Below are 13,665 nucleotides of genomic sequence, written 5' to 3'. Positions count from 1 at the left end.
TCCCGGTGCCGCGGGCCCGTCATGTGCGTGCGGTGAAGTTACCGGTGTCTGCCGCGCCGCCGGCTGGGCGGCACCGAGCGGCTCCGGGGGGCTCCGGACAGGGCGTCCCCCCGCTCCGTGAGGGGCTGCTCCGGGCTGTCCCCCTCCTCTCCTCTGCCTCCTTCGCGTTTTCGAGCAGGACAGGCCGGCGGGGAAGGGGCGGGAGAAGAAGGACTTTTCCCAGCTGCGGAGCAGCACGGCGAGCCGGAACAGCCCTCCCCCGGAGCCCACACGTCCCCCCCGCAACACCCGCTCTCTCGCTCCCCGGGGACCGGGCGGCGGGCGAGGCCCCACCCCTGCAGCGGCTCTGCCCGCCCGCCTCGTCAAAAGCGGAGCACAGACCGGCCTGCGCGTCTCCTCTGCCCTCCAACGGGCGCCGCTTTAACAAGACCCAAAGTAATTTCCCAAATTACACACCGGGGTGATGTACGGGATAGCCCTTAAACCACCACCCCATCCCGTGGGATCGCTCCACCTGAGCGGGTTCACTCCTGCTGCCTTCCATCCCGTCTGCAGGTGTGTCAGCTGGCTCCTCGTCGCGAGGGGACACGTCTGAGACTGAGGAGCACTCCTGGGCAAGGCTGTACGGAGAGCCGGGGTCCATCCCGGGATGGGGCAGGCGGGGCCGCGCATCCTGCAGCAGATACTTTGCCCATGTATCTCACGTCCCTGCAGGCTTCATGAACCAGCCCTGAGCAATTAGCCAGCCCATTACCCAGCTGGCCTCCTGCCACAGTATCGTGACATAGGGCACAGCCATAGGTCGCTCAGGGTCTTGAATCCCTGGGCAACACAGCCCGGTCCCCGTGCAGGAGGGGACGCGGATGTGCTGCAGCGCATGGCAAATAGCAAGGTCATGACATGCTCAGCGCTATGTGCGTGCTTCAAGCTGAAGCACTGGCAGAGCTAACAGGCAAGAGGAGTGGCCGTGGGATGTGGGCACAGCATCCTTGCCTCCAGCCTGGGTTTCCACCAGGAGCAGAGACCTGGCTGGAGGAAAGTCAGCGCTTGGTCTCGCGGGGCAGCTGCAGCAGCTGTATCACATAACGGCGAGGGTCGAGCCCGGAGGCACCACACCATCCACAAACAGCCAGCAGCCTTTAAAACAAGGGTGGGAAATGGAGGCTGGTGTTTGGTCACAGCTGCCTGGAAATGCTGCACAGGCGAGCCCTGGAGAGCTGTCCTCCCTCTCCCTCTCCCCGGGCTGTGCCTTAGTCCCCTGCCCATTCCTGTGGTATGGAACTTTAGTTACACAAAACATGTTAGCGAGGCTGATGGGGATTCTGCACGACTTCTGTTCTGGAGAGAAAAATCCTCTGTTGTTGTCTAATCTCATTTCTACACCTGCCAATTTTCCTTTCCCCTTCCTGTCTCCTCACCCTCTTCAGAGCACTAATTAATACACAACTGCCTTGGCCATGCCATGTCCACTGAAAATCTGCATTGAATTAAATGCTGTGCTTTCTTGCTATCTAACTCATTGTCTCTGCTAATCATATCCTTAATTAAGAATTATTAGCTGTTTTTAAATGTGGGACTCCCAGTTGTTAGTGGCTTTTTTTTTCCTTAAACTACAAGTTAGCAATTTTTAAATGTGATCATGTCTTTAATTGCATAGAAATAAACCCACATGATCCCAAACCCTTAATCTGCCTATTTTAGGATTTCTTATGGCTGCTTACCCTGATAGCAGAGCATCTTCCATGTGAAATCAGCCTTTTAAGGCATATCAAATTACGTTCCAGATTATAGTTAAACAAAAAAAAAAAAAAAATAGGCCAAAGAACATTGAAAAATGTGTGACTTACCCAAAGGTATCCAGCATTGGCTCTGTCAGAAAAAAATCCCCAGGAACTCTGACTCCCATTGCCTTTGCCAAACATTTGTCTACACTGATACAATTAAAGACAAAATATTTGTGGTATTGAAGGATTATTTGACAAGGATTTTATTGCTATTGTTGTTGTTAGGAAACAATTTTCTGGTAAGATGCTTTGAGGGGAATATTTTCCAGAAATGATTTCCCACCCCTATTATCTGGGCTGTTATAAGCTCCAGTGAGTATTTCAGGATAATGCTCCTAATGGAGCAGTAGAGGTTTTTAAATCTCTCATACACAGATCTCACCATTATTTTTTGTTCAGGAAGAGAAAAAGGTCAAAATTAAACCACAAGCCTCTTGTCATAGAGCATCACCCCCTGACAAAAAAAAAAAAAAAAAAAACAAAAAAACAAACAACCTTCCTCTTTGACTCCTGTGCAGGTTTGAGGATACCAACCTCTCAGCTGGGGCAGGGGAGAGGGGCTGTGCACACAAGAACTCAAAAGTGCTTTAATTATTGATAAATATATTTACACAAGAACACTTTCCCTTTAGGGGAAACATAAGTTACTCATGCAATTACTCAGGTTATATTGACTCAACACTGTCAAGCCCCTGGATTTCATCTCTTTAATATAGAGAGTATAAACACCTGTTTATTTAGCAGGGGTTATCTGTGAAGTGCCCATAGGGTGCCCTGTGGATTTGGGAAGGATGTCCACCCTCGCAGCCAGGGGTAGCCAGGTTTGCCTCAGCAGCTCTTGGCCCAGCACCAGCAGCCCAGGGCAGGGCAGAGCAGAGGTGCTGCTCACAGGGCAGGCACGCAGGACCACTGGTACCTCGATGCCTGGGGTGACAGGGACCCCCAGGGACCTGGGAGTAGAGCAGCGTGCTCCATGCCTTTGTGTCTGACACTGAGTGCATGGGGAAGGCCTGGTGAGGCAGCACGTGCTGGCACACGGGGCAGCTGCCCCTGCTCTGCCCCACATGGCATGCAGAGAAAAGCCTGGGCTCAGTCACCACAGAAGGCCTACAGGGACCCTGGCAGAGGAGCTGCCGCCCCGGAGCTGCTGTGGGAGAGCCCTGGCAGTGCAGTGGATCAGAAGGTGCTCTGACTCAGGCAGCCAGTCCCCCTTCTTCTCACTTCCTTTACTCCCTGCCCCTGTGTGCAATTTGGGTCTATATGATTGCAGAGTAGGTTGGCAGTCAACCACAAGGTGAATTCACAAACACTTACAGACAATTTTTGAATCTCTTCAGTTACTTGCTTTCCATCTCAGAAACCTGTACTGATGGAAATTGCATCAGAAGAAGGGTCCAGTCCTTGTCTTCTCCCCATCCTGCCAGAGGCCATGAGTGGTTATCCTACAGAAGGTAACAGGTAGGAGAAAGTGGAGTGGTTCCCTTGGTCTCCACTGTCCCAGCCCAGAGAGGGCCAGAACAAGGCTGTCCCCAGAGCAGCATTTCTGAACAAAGAGCCATTCACCAGGGAAACACAAGGCGAGATGAGGAGGAGCCAAGAAGCACTTGGACACAGAAAAAGCGTTGCCTGAATTAGAGCTGTTCCCTGATCACCACAATTCCCAGATTCTCTCAGCCATGCCTGTTACCTGCCCTGATGCTCTCAGTTGTTAGTCTCCTGAAGCATCAGGCTGGATACATCAGCAAGTGCTCACTCAGGCACTTCAGGGCACTCAGAAATAACAGTGGGCTTGGAAATAGACTGATTAGCAATGCTCAGTGTATTTTTGGATAAGCGTGGGCCGAGACCCCATTTTATTGTTACTAATGTGCGTGTCAGGAACTGCTCATGGGTGAGGCCAGAGTGTCATTACTGTTTTTACCAATGATTTAGCACACTGTGAGTCTGCTAGGTGCTTAGCAGAAAGACCAAGGCAAGGTCACTTCCCCAGCGTCCTTTAATCCAAACGCACGCTCCGGTGTGGTCCCGGGCTCCGCTGCAGACGGCCGTGACAGGAACGGCAGGGGCACAGCACGCTCTGCTGCCACCATGCTGCTGGCCTCCCGCCCTGCCTGAGCAAGGCTGAGAGGGATTTATGGGGACCTCAGCCACTTTCTGAGTAAAACCAGCCTTTTCTTCCTTGAGCCTCTTTGTTTTCAAAGATGAGCCTTTCCCAGTGTAATATAGAGCCTTGCTCTCCTCAGAATGTGTAATGCAGTCGTAACCTTGTCTGCAGCATGCAGCCAGCTGACGTGTTCACTATGAGGGATTTGCCTCCTGAGAGGAGCTGTGCAGACAGAGATTGTGAGCACAAAAAGGTTTCTTTCTGGGTTAATGACAGATTTGGTGATGGTGAAAGTTCACACACACAATAATGCCAGGACTTTCTGGACGGGAGGTTTATCACAAGGCAATAAAGATGTGTCTTTGATAGCCTGTGCTGGGTCTGACCTGGGCCCTGTGGGTGGACAGAAGGTCTTTCCCATTTAGACCCTCATTGGATGCAAGAGTAGCAGGTTTCCCAGTTTTTCCCCAGACCTCCTTGGTGACCTGTTGCTTTTATTTTCCTTAGAGGCTTAGGGAGGACTCAGCATTCACCTCTCCTAGCTTCACATTGGTCAGGGCTGGAAATGTGGCTCATGAGTTCAAATGCAGCTCCAGTTCTGATCCATGTGAAGTTCAGCCTGTGCTGCGGTGGTGGCCAAGTGAAGCAGAGTCCCTTCCACCCCGGTTACACTGACAGTCTCTGCTCCATGCCTGTCTCTTGTGAACACAGGCATCATAGGCAGGCAGGGGTGCAGGAGGGCATGGCAGAGTAGGGCCCTGGCTCCAGCTAGCACCAGCCTTAGAGGGTTTCTGTGAGTAGCAATGGTGTTCACACCATTTTGCCTGGGCTGACCCAGCAGGGGCTTGTTGAGCCCCCCAGAGCTGCGGGGCACTGCTCACAGCTTTACGGCACAACGGGGCCATCCAGGTCCCATCCGTGCCGGGCCCTGCGTGTCCTGACTACCTGCCAGCCACGCAGGGTGCAGGACTTGGCTCCCAGCAAAGGAAACAAATTCAACATAAAGCAGAGCATCCCTTCATGGGAATCCCAGCAGAGGACAATGCTGATTGCTCAAAACAAAGCTCTGCTGCCTTGGGAGGGAGCCTGAACTCCTACCCCAGGGTTCACACATGGAAGCCCCAGCTGACCCATCCAGCAAAGCCCTGCAACAACAACCAGCGAGGCTGATCCTACCAGCTTTGTTCAAACATTCTCCACCAAAGCCTGGAGGAAGTTTTCCTTATGAAGTCAGGCAGGATCGTGCTGCATGCTCTGCAATATGCTAACTTCCCCGTGAGCAGTTGCTCAATACGTGTTTAAGTAGACAGGCCACCACTACTCATTAACCAAAACAAATGGGAAAAGGGGAAAGCTTACAACACAACAATTGCTTTCAATTAGAGGATATGTCTATTGCCAAAATATGTCAGTGGGATTTGACAGACTACATTTTTAACTGTGTACTACTGAAGAACAGGCTGCACTAAAATGCAGTCTAAACTAAACAGGAATTTAATCCCCTTCCCTTCCTTCCCACAGCATAATCATCAGCCTGTAAATATATTATTACAACCCATAGAACCCTTGTTAATTCCAACTAATTTGACTTACCTCAGCTGCTTCAGTGTTATTCTCCCCCATGTTCACTGAGCTTATTGAGCCTTCACTGTTGATGCTCATTTTGTGCTTTGAAGTGAAAGGGTTAAATGTGGTTAATTGTAAATTTATTGTTTGTTTTGCATGCTTAATACAATCCTAAGCATTTTGGTTAACATTTCACGTCGCTTTAAAAGATATACCATGTTGCACTGAGCTGGCTTGTATGTTTTGGGATATGTTGTATGCAGACAGTGTGATCTCGCTCTCAACACTTCCCTGGTGACCCCAACAGTTTTAAAGGCTTCCACATTGCTTAGATACAGGAAACACATTCATTAATCTTAGAGATAAGTCAAAAGTCACACACACACACACACACATGTATAAAAACTACCTGTGCCCACATACACATTTAAAGCATTGGCAAGCCCCATGCTGGACTTGGTTGCATTTTGAATTTTTAGGGCAAAAGGAGAGTTCTCAGACAATTCCAGTTCAGCTTGCAAAGATGCGGTCCCTGCACCATCCACGTTTCTGTGCACAGATATGTATTTGTGTTTGAACTCATCACAAATTCAAGAATGTAAAATTCATTATGTTAGAAGTGTGCTGATGGAAACAGTCACATGAATCCTTACACACTTGAAACCAGTTTTTTATCCAGATATCCCAGTGGAATGGGCACCCAAAGTATTTTACCCACAGTGAATGTGATGCTGAAACTAAGCAGAAGTAGTGGTAAAGCAAAGGGAGATGAAGCAACCTCAGCTGATATGCCTCAGGAGAGTGGAAAAGGCAATCAAACTACCTAAGTAGTAAAAATTACCTTTTAACACTGTTTTAAAATATAAACACCACACAGTTAGAGACTGGGGTACTTTTATGACTTGAATGCCAGCTCAGCTGTCCCGTCTGTCTAAGCAGTAGTGCTTTAGTGGTTGTGCTATTCCACATCTATGTATTACATCGTACACAGCTGGGCAGTGTATTTCAGGAGTCGTGGGTGTCCCTGGTGTCCCTTTTCTCAGCCTACTCTGCTCCATGAGGGGTAGAAGGACCCATACAAATCACTCTGTGATCCTACCAAGCTCTGTGCAAGTCTGCTTACACAGGGTGCAGAATGATATCTCCAGTGAATGAAATGACCATCAGCCCTGCAAAGGCTGGGCAACAGCAGCAACCCTTTACTTCGTGGTGCTTGTCTGGAGAGCAGTGATGAGTTCTAGCAAGCAACAAGGACTGACGAGGTGCAGGTGCTGCACTGCAGGTGACAGCCTGGGTGCTGAGCTCCTCTGCCTCTCCAGCTGAGGTGTGGATTGGCAGGATTTGTTCACCAAAAGCTGGAAGGAGGCAAATCCCGTGACACACCATCAGGTCAGATTTGGGCTCTGGCAGCTTTTGTCTCCTCCAAGACCCAAACCTGGGATCCCCACCTCCTGCAATCACCAGCACAACCTCCAGCCAGGGCAGGACTAGGGTCAGTCTCCCTCCCACTCTGTAGGGTCAGCCACAGGGCTGTTTAACTTCTCCCTGGTAAATGCCGGCCAGGGGAGATGGCCAGGAATCTGTCAGGGGTCACAATGGGAAAACATGCATTTCACTAGGTGCCTTTAGGATGAAATATGGGATCTTTCTCCTCCCTAAGAATAGTCCTTTCAGGCCAGGCAGCTAAATACCAAAGATTCGTTCGCAAAGAGAGAGCCACTAGCATGCAGGAATTAGCTGAAAGGCTTGGGTCAGTTCCTGGAGAGGGGGTATGAGCAGCACCAAAGCCATCACAGCCAGCAGTCATTAGCCTCTCCCCTGCAACCCATGCCAGCTGCCCAAGATGGACAGAGCCACGCAGCCTACAGAGATTTCTGTAGCCTGGAATCTGACCTCCTAATCTTCTCGTCTCCCTCGGTGTTCTCCATCAATGTTCCTCTTCTAACTGATGTTTTTTAAGTCTAGGATTAAAAAAAAACCCAGCAAAACTTACGTCCAGTTTCAATCAAATCTGTCAGTCCGTCACCTTGCTCACTGCAGCCTTGCTTAGCAGCGTTTAGACTTCCTTGTGCAGCACTCACAAAGCAGTCTGGGGGGCAGTCCCCAAGATCCTGACACACATGGAGGCACTTCCTAGCTCACAAACGACCCCACTGATTTTATCAAGCCCTTTGCTAAGCAGTTCTGTAACCACCACTGGCAGGCACACAGAGCATGGCCCATAGCAAACTGCATCTTTGTTCTAGCTTGTTCCTGGGACTGAAAAACGGTGTGCATATGATTCCCAACACCTCTGACTGTTCTGGGCTCTCAGTCAGACACTCACATAAGTCAGGCATCAATTCTGCTTTGCAAAACTTGAACCACAGTAGTAGGTCCTGGCCTTGCTCCTCTCTCACTTGCAGGAAACTTGCAGAGCAAGCATGGCAGCTAGAGTGCAGGATCTGGCCGTGGGGCTGTTCAGATGCAGAAGGTTGAATAAATATTAGTGGTTAAACTAGTAGTTAACCTACCAGTTGAAATAACCAATAAATTCTCTGTTTTTCTCGCAGCTGATGCAAATGAGAGCTGATTGTAAACATCTCATGCCTAAATTATACCTTAGAGAATCTCAGTGACACAGTTGGCCTTGCCTGAATTATTTCAATGCCAACAAGGCAGACAAATGAGTGTAATTGTCCAACTCCTTTGACTTGCTGGCTTTCACCCTGCTTGGAAACTCTTGCAGCTGGGCATTAATGCAAGTTTTGGAACGTAAATGCACCTCTGCTCCAGCTCTGGCACTGTTAACAAAGCTGTTCTCCTTTCATTCTTTTTAAGATAGAAAGAAGTGGGGTTGTTTTAAAGTGAGAAGACCTGTTCGTGGTCTTTATTTCAAAAGAATATTACACACCAGCTCCAGAATGACCATTAAGAAACTGGTAGCCAACACTCTTGTTACTGTGCTGTCTCACCCTTAATCAGATACAGATCTAACAGCTCTGATCCCATGCAAGAGATGGGGAACAACAGCATGTAAAAATTCATCAGTTTCCATGGGCCACTTTACTTGTCACATGAAACTTTGCATCTGTTTAATCCTAAGACCTAATCAGACCGGTTCCTGGCTGGAGCTTTTTTGTTCCAAAATTGGACCAAAAAAAAAAAGTACTAATGTCTACTTCCTCCCTAAGAGGCCAACTCTTCCTTCCTTTCATGTGTGCATCCTCCACACAGTCTTTGGAGGAAGGGGCAAGGGAAGCATCAGAGAAACCAAGAGAAGAGTGAATGGATTCAGGAAATACAAAGAAAGCGAGGAAGCTGGTCCTTTGGGCAGCAGTAGATGTGCACGGCACGTCTGAATGCCTGCTGCACACAGGCAGGCGAGCGCAGCAGCCTTGAGCACGGGTGCTCAGGTAGCACAGGTGTGCTGTGCTGCGGCCGGAGCCGCTCCCGGGGCCGCACGCAGCTCCCGTCTGTTGGGGGTGATGTTTTTCCAATCCCCGTCCGCGCTGCCGAGAGCTGGGCTCTGCTCGCTCCAGCAGCAGGTCTGTGGCTGGTGGGGGAGCCAGAATCTGGAAGAAGGAAAACTCTTTATGGCAGCTCCACCAGCTCATTCTCACATATGCTGTTTACCAGGACTGCAGCTCGCTGCTGTGAGGAGCTGCCTGCTGCAAGGCCACAATTACAAACAGCTTGTTGGCCAGAGCTGAGGGCTTGGCTGGCTGGGTGACCAGGACAAGACGGAGCTCCTTTCTCAGCCTGATGTTGCCAGGTGCCCCCAGAGCCACAAACCAGGCTGTGCAGCGGCCACACGGGTCCCTGGCTCTGGGCACACGTGGAGAGGAGAGGCAGCCTGCTGAGGGGAGCACTGGAAAAGGCATTTGGATTGTACCTTCGCACTTCTGCCCCTCTCTAGGAAGCAGCTGTCTCTCGAGATGTCTAATGGTACCACTCTATTGAAGAAAACAAGTAAATCTTTAATTTCAGGAGATCTTATTGTGAGCTTAAAGCTAAAACAGACAACCAAACACTTTTCTGATTTGAGAAAGGAAGAGATCAGGGCATTCATTTTACAGCATCATAATGTGGGACCCTTTCCACTTAAGAAAAACAAATCTCTGTCTCCTTTTTTCTTTGCTGCAGATTCATTGACTAATGAATTCTTACCAGCTGTAACATTCATCTGCATGCCTAAAATTCAACCTTGTAAAAGCCTCCTTGCCCACAGTGAGTAATTCTTTTGGTGGGTGAATAATCTGTCTCCATAGAGGGGCTTATGTTTGGTTTATGCTTTTGCTGCTTAGGATAACATGCAGTGGGAATCTAGATGTTTTGTATAATTCTGTACTTTACCTAAGTGTTGAGGGAACTCAGTCAGGAGTGGGTAATTTCATTTTTATTGTCCTTAACAGCAACTGAATAAGTAAGTACAAAATAAAGGAAAAATCAAATTATTATCTGAATTTTTGGTTTTTCTCAGGATTACACAAATAAAGGATGCAGGAGACAATGGGATGACCAGGATGGGAAATTTTCATGGCAGATTTTCAGGTGCTTCCTAAAATGTTTTCCATTAAGTGTCCCTAGAGGTCCAGTATTTGTGGAATTATCTGAAGAAAGAGGTCTTGACTTTTCTTTCCTTCTTTGGTTTCCTTCATCTAATGGCTCCTTAAGGCTCTGCAACTCACATTTTTCTTTACAGAACACCAGAAACAACATCCCTTATTTTCACACTTCAGAGAAGAGACAAAAGAGACCTTTTGGCAAAATGTCAGATTGTGTGACTGATAACACCCCCCATCATTACAGACTATGACTTGTGGCCACCTTCAACTCAGAAGTGAAAACAAAACACATACATTTGATATTGGCCACTTCTCTCCATCTTATTAATTTAGGACTAGTCATTAGCTGGTGGAGAGGGAAAATAATTTCCATCAAGAACCCGGGGTGGGGGGGGGGGGAATAGAAGAGGAGGGTAGCATCTGACATTCCCCCTCTCCTCCCTCCCCCAGTTTTCCAGCATTTTCCCTCCAGAGATGCTGGTGTGAAACCAGCTCACATGACAAATTAAAGTGATTCATAACCCAGCTGCAGTCCCTGCTGACAAGCCCCATTGCAGAGCAATCATGCAGATTTTACGCACCCAGAGCCCAGGGAAGGGCCCGGGTCATGGCACTCGCCACACTTCAGAGCAGTCTGACACAACTTGGCTGAATTCATCCACAGCACGTGAAGGCCAAATGGCTTTCACTTGACAGCAGTTAATAAAGTGGTTTTAGAAGGGATATTTTCTCTGCTAAATTAAATTTTCAAGACATCATCCTGCATCTTCAGCCCTTATCTTTTTGTCTGGATTTTTCTTTGGCACTCCTGTCAGTCTTTAAACACACAAACAGGGATTACACAGATAAGCCTGCAGTGTGGTTCATTCTGGCAGTGGCTTATTAATCACAGTTAATTTATTTGGGGATCCATAAACTGGACAATTCAGCTGTGATTCTCTTGTCACCAGAATAAAGTTAGAAGCAGCTCAGGGCCCATTTCAGAGGTGGAACTGCAGCCCCAGGTAGGCACCATGGCAAGTGGAGGAGGGCAGTGGAGCAGAACAGCAAATCCCTCCCCACGTGGAGCAGCACTGGTGCCCCCACACTGGCAGAGCCAAGGTCCAGGGCCCACCCAGGGGATCCCCTCAGGAGCAAAAGCAGATGGGTCCATTCACCACATGCTGCTGAATAACAGACACCTGGCTGTCCCGCATGGTGAGCAGCAGCCATGAGAGGCACAGGAGAGAAAGTGCTGTGTGCCTTGACCCTCAGGGGATGATTGTGGGAAGACTGAGGCCTGGCCAGACCTGCTAGTTTAAGTTTTATCCAACATGGAATACTGGTGCTTCTGCTCAGACCACAGGAAGGTCTAAACTGTGGGGAACACCTTGTCTGGACCTCAATCAACCAGGTCATGCTGACTGCGTGATGGCTGCTCTGGGAAAACCCCTCAGAAAGAGATATTTGGAGGTGTTTCCACTGATGCCTCTGATGAGGGAGAAAAGCTGCAGCAAAAATGCAGAGCAGGAAAATGAGGGATTTCAAAATAATGACCTAGGCTGATTTCAACTCTGAAGTAGACGGAAGGAATGGAGCTGGGATCCGCTCCCATCAGATGGAAATAAATTGGACTATTTCCCAGACAGATTGGCCCCAGCTGGGAAAGAGAAAGAAGGCAAAGAGGGAAGATGGTTCAAGTAAGAAAACAGAAGCTCTCATATACTGGGCATTTTCAAGAAAGTCAGATTAGATATATTATCAAATCAACAGCATTAAATTCAGCTGGCAGTATCCTGGGAGCCAAGAGACATAGCTTGTCAAAACTGATAGTAATTCAAGGTGGACAAGCAACCAGGCTTTGTGATTTTTATTTTTTTCTGACCATGACAAAAACTGATCTGCCCCCCACAGGACAGAGGGGATGCACTGGAGGATGGCAGGTGCTCCAACATCTCTCCCACCTCGCCAAGAGACCTTAGGCAATACCATCAGAGACCTTGTCATGTCACCTCCCCACACCTGGCTGGAGGAGGACTGGCCTCCCAGGCTGCTTGGCAGGAACCCTGAGTATTAATTAACACATTCTTAACCAGAGTTCCAAGCCTGTGTTAGAAACTTACTTGATTAAAATCTTCAGCCCTCCACAGATTTCCCCTAAAAGGACAGGGATGGGGTGTCACGATCTGGATGTTGTGACAACTACCTGCACAGTCAGAAATTCTCTGGGGTTCCAGATGCTCCAGAAAAAAAAACAAAACCAAAACAAACCTGGGCAAGAGCCCACAAGCTGAAAGCCAACAATAAACAAAACAAGCTCAATCACTGATTCGTGTTGATCACTAGTGCCTCACTGCTGCTCAGGAGGCCATGGGGGGAGCAGTGATTAGGGGAGCCTGAACCTCAGCCTGTGTCAGTGACAAGTTACTGACACTGCTTGTGCTGAAGGAAACAGCAAAGTACAGCAGTCCCTGCTTTGCCAGCCTCCAGGATGGGAACAGAAGGACATTCTTCAGCATTCCCAATGGCACAACAGTGGGAAAGGAAGCGAGTCAGGGCTAGAGCAGGCTAACAGAGAAGAAAAACCAGCACCCTTAAAAACCATGGTCTGGTCTCAGGAGGGATGGCCACAGGCAGTGGAAACAAGAAGCACAGCAACAAAAGCCCAGCCAGTTCCTGCTCTATTCTGCCTCCTCTCCCTCCCAAAGCCTGCACCAGATCTCCCACCTCTGGGAGCAAACAGGAGCTCGTCCAGTGGGGCCTCGAAGTGCTGCTGCCAGTGGAGCCAGCAGTGAGTCTTAGGGCCCCCACTGGCCATCAGAACTTTCCTGATGCTCAGTCTATGCCTGCAGCCTGGATGTGGCCTGGTGTCACTGGGGGGAGGCAGTTGGGGCACCAGCACTATCCACCCCACTCCTGCACTGGCTCTCTGAGCTGCTGGTGGCTGACACAGCACTGGGGCTGCTGGCTCCCTGACTATGCAGGGGTACCCTGGACTGACCTCGTCCCACTCTGTCCCCAGTCTCAGTGCAGGGAGATGCCTCAGCAAGGGGAAACCCCTGTGTGATGCCTTTGGTCTGAGTGGTGTAGCCAGGAGGATCATTACAGTCCTGGCTGGCCTTGGCTGTCTCTGGGCCCGTGACCTTTCCCAATGCCTTCATCTCAGAGGGAGGCAGTGGTCTACCAGCAGCTGAGACTCAGCATTGCCCTGATAAGATCTGCAGGGACAGCAGATACTCCATTCACATGCTCCAAGGGGAATCCTAAAAATAGAAGGCAGCAGAGTGTGGATGGACCATCTCTGCCAGGTGCCACAGCCACAATCACACCAGCATGAGGTGTGAGCCAAGCCATCTCAGAGGGGCTTCACCCACCCACTGTCCCCTGGAAGCTGGTTGTCACGTGAGGAGTCCTTCAGCACCTCTGTACTGAGCTTGGGCTTGATGCCTGCAACGATTCTGCTCCAACCATCATCCCAGGGTGGTACCTGGGCAGGTCTCTGGGGTGCAGGCACCTGCTGCCTTGCTGCTGCTTTGGGCACTGGTGAGCCCTGCACCAGAGCAGAAACTCAGCATCAGGGAAAGAAAATTGAGCATGATTAAATACAAGCCCTTTGTAACCCAGATAGTAGCAATCCAACTACTCCACTGCCATTATCGCACCTGCTCACTGGTACCTCCGTGTG

The 13,665-nt window shown here is 49.5% G+C and overlaps 1 long non-coding RNA gene across 1 annotated transcript; it reads left to right on the top strand.

Moving 5' to 3' along the window:
* The first annotated feature begins 47 nt into the window (after positions 1-47).
* LOC136561815 (uncharacterized) lies at positions 48-1,687 on the top strand. The gene is made up of 2 exons (XR_010784410.1): positions 48-435; positions 556-1,687. It is a non-coding gene; the product is annotated as an uncharacterized lncRNA (long non-coding RNA).
* The last annotated feature ends 11,978 nt before the right edge of the window (positions 1,688-13,665 follow it).

Source organism: Molothrus aeneus, chromosome 12 (genome assembly GCF_037042795.1).
Source record: "Molothrus aeneus isolate 106 chromosome 12, BPBGC_Maene_1.0, whole genome shotgun sequence".
In the NCBI taxonomy this organism is placed as follows: Eukaryota; Metazoa; Chordata; class Aves; order Passeriformes; family Icteridae; genus Molothrus; species Molothrus aeneus.
This window is presented reverse-complemented; position numbering and strand designations above follow the sequence as displayed.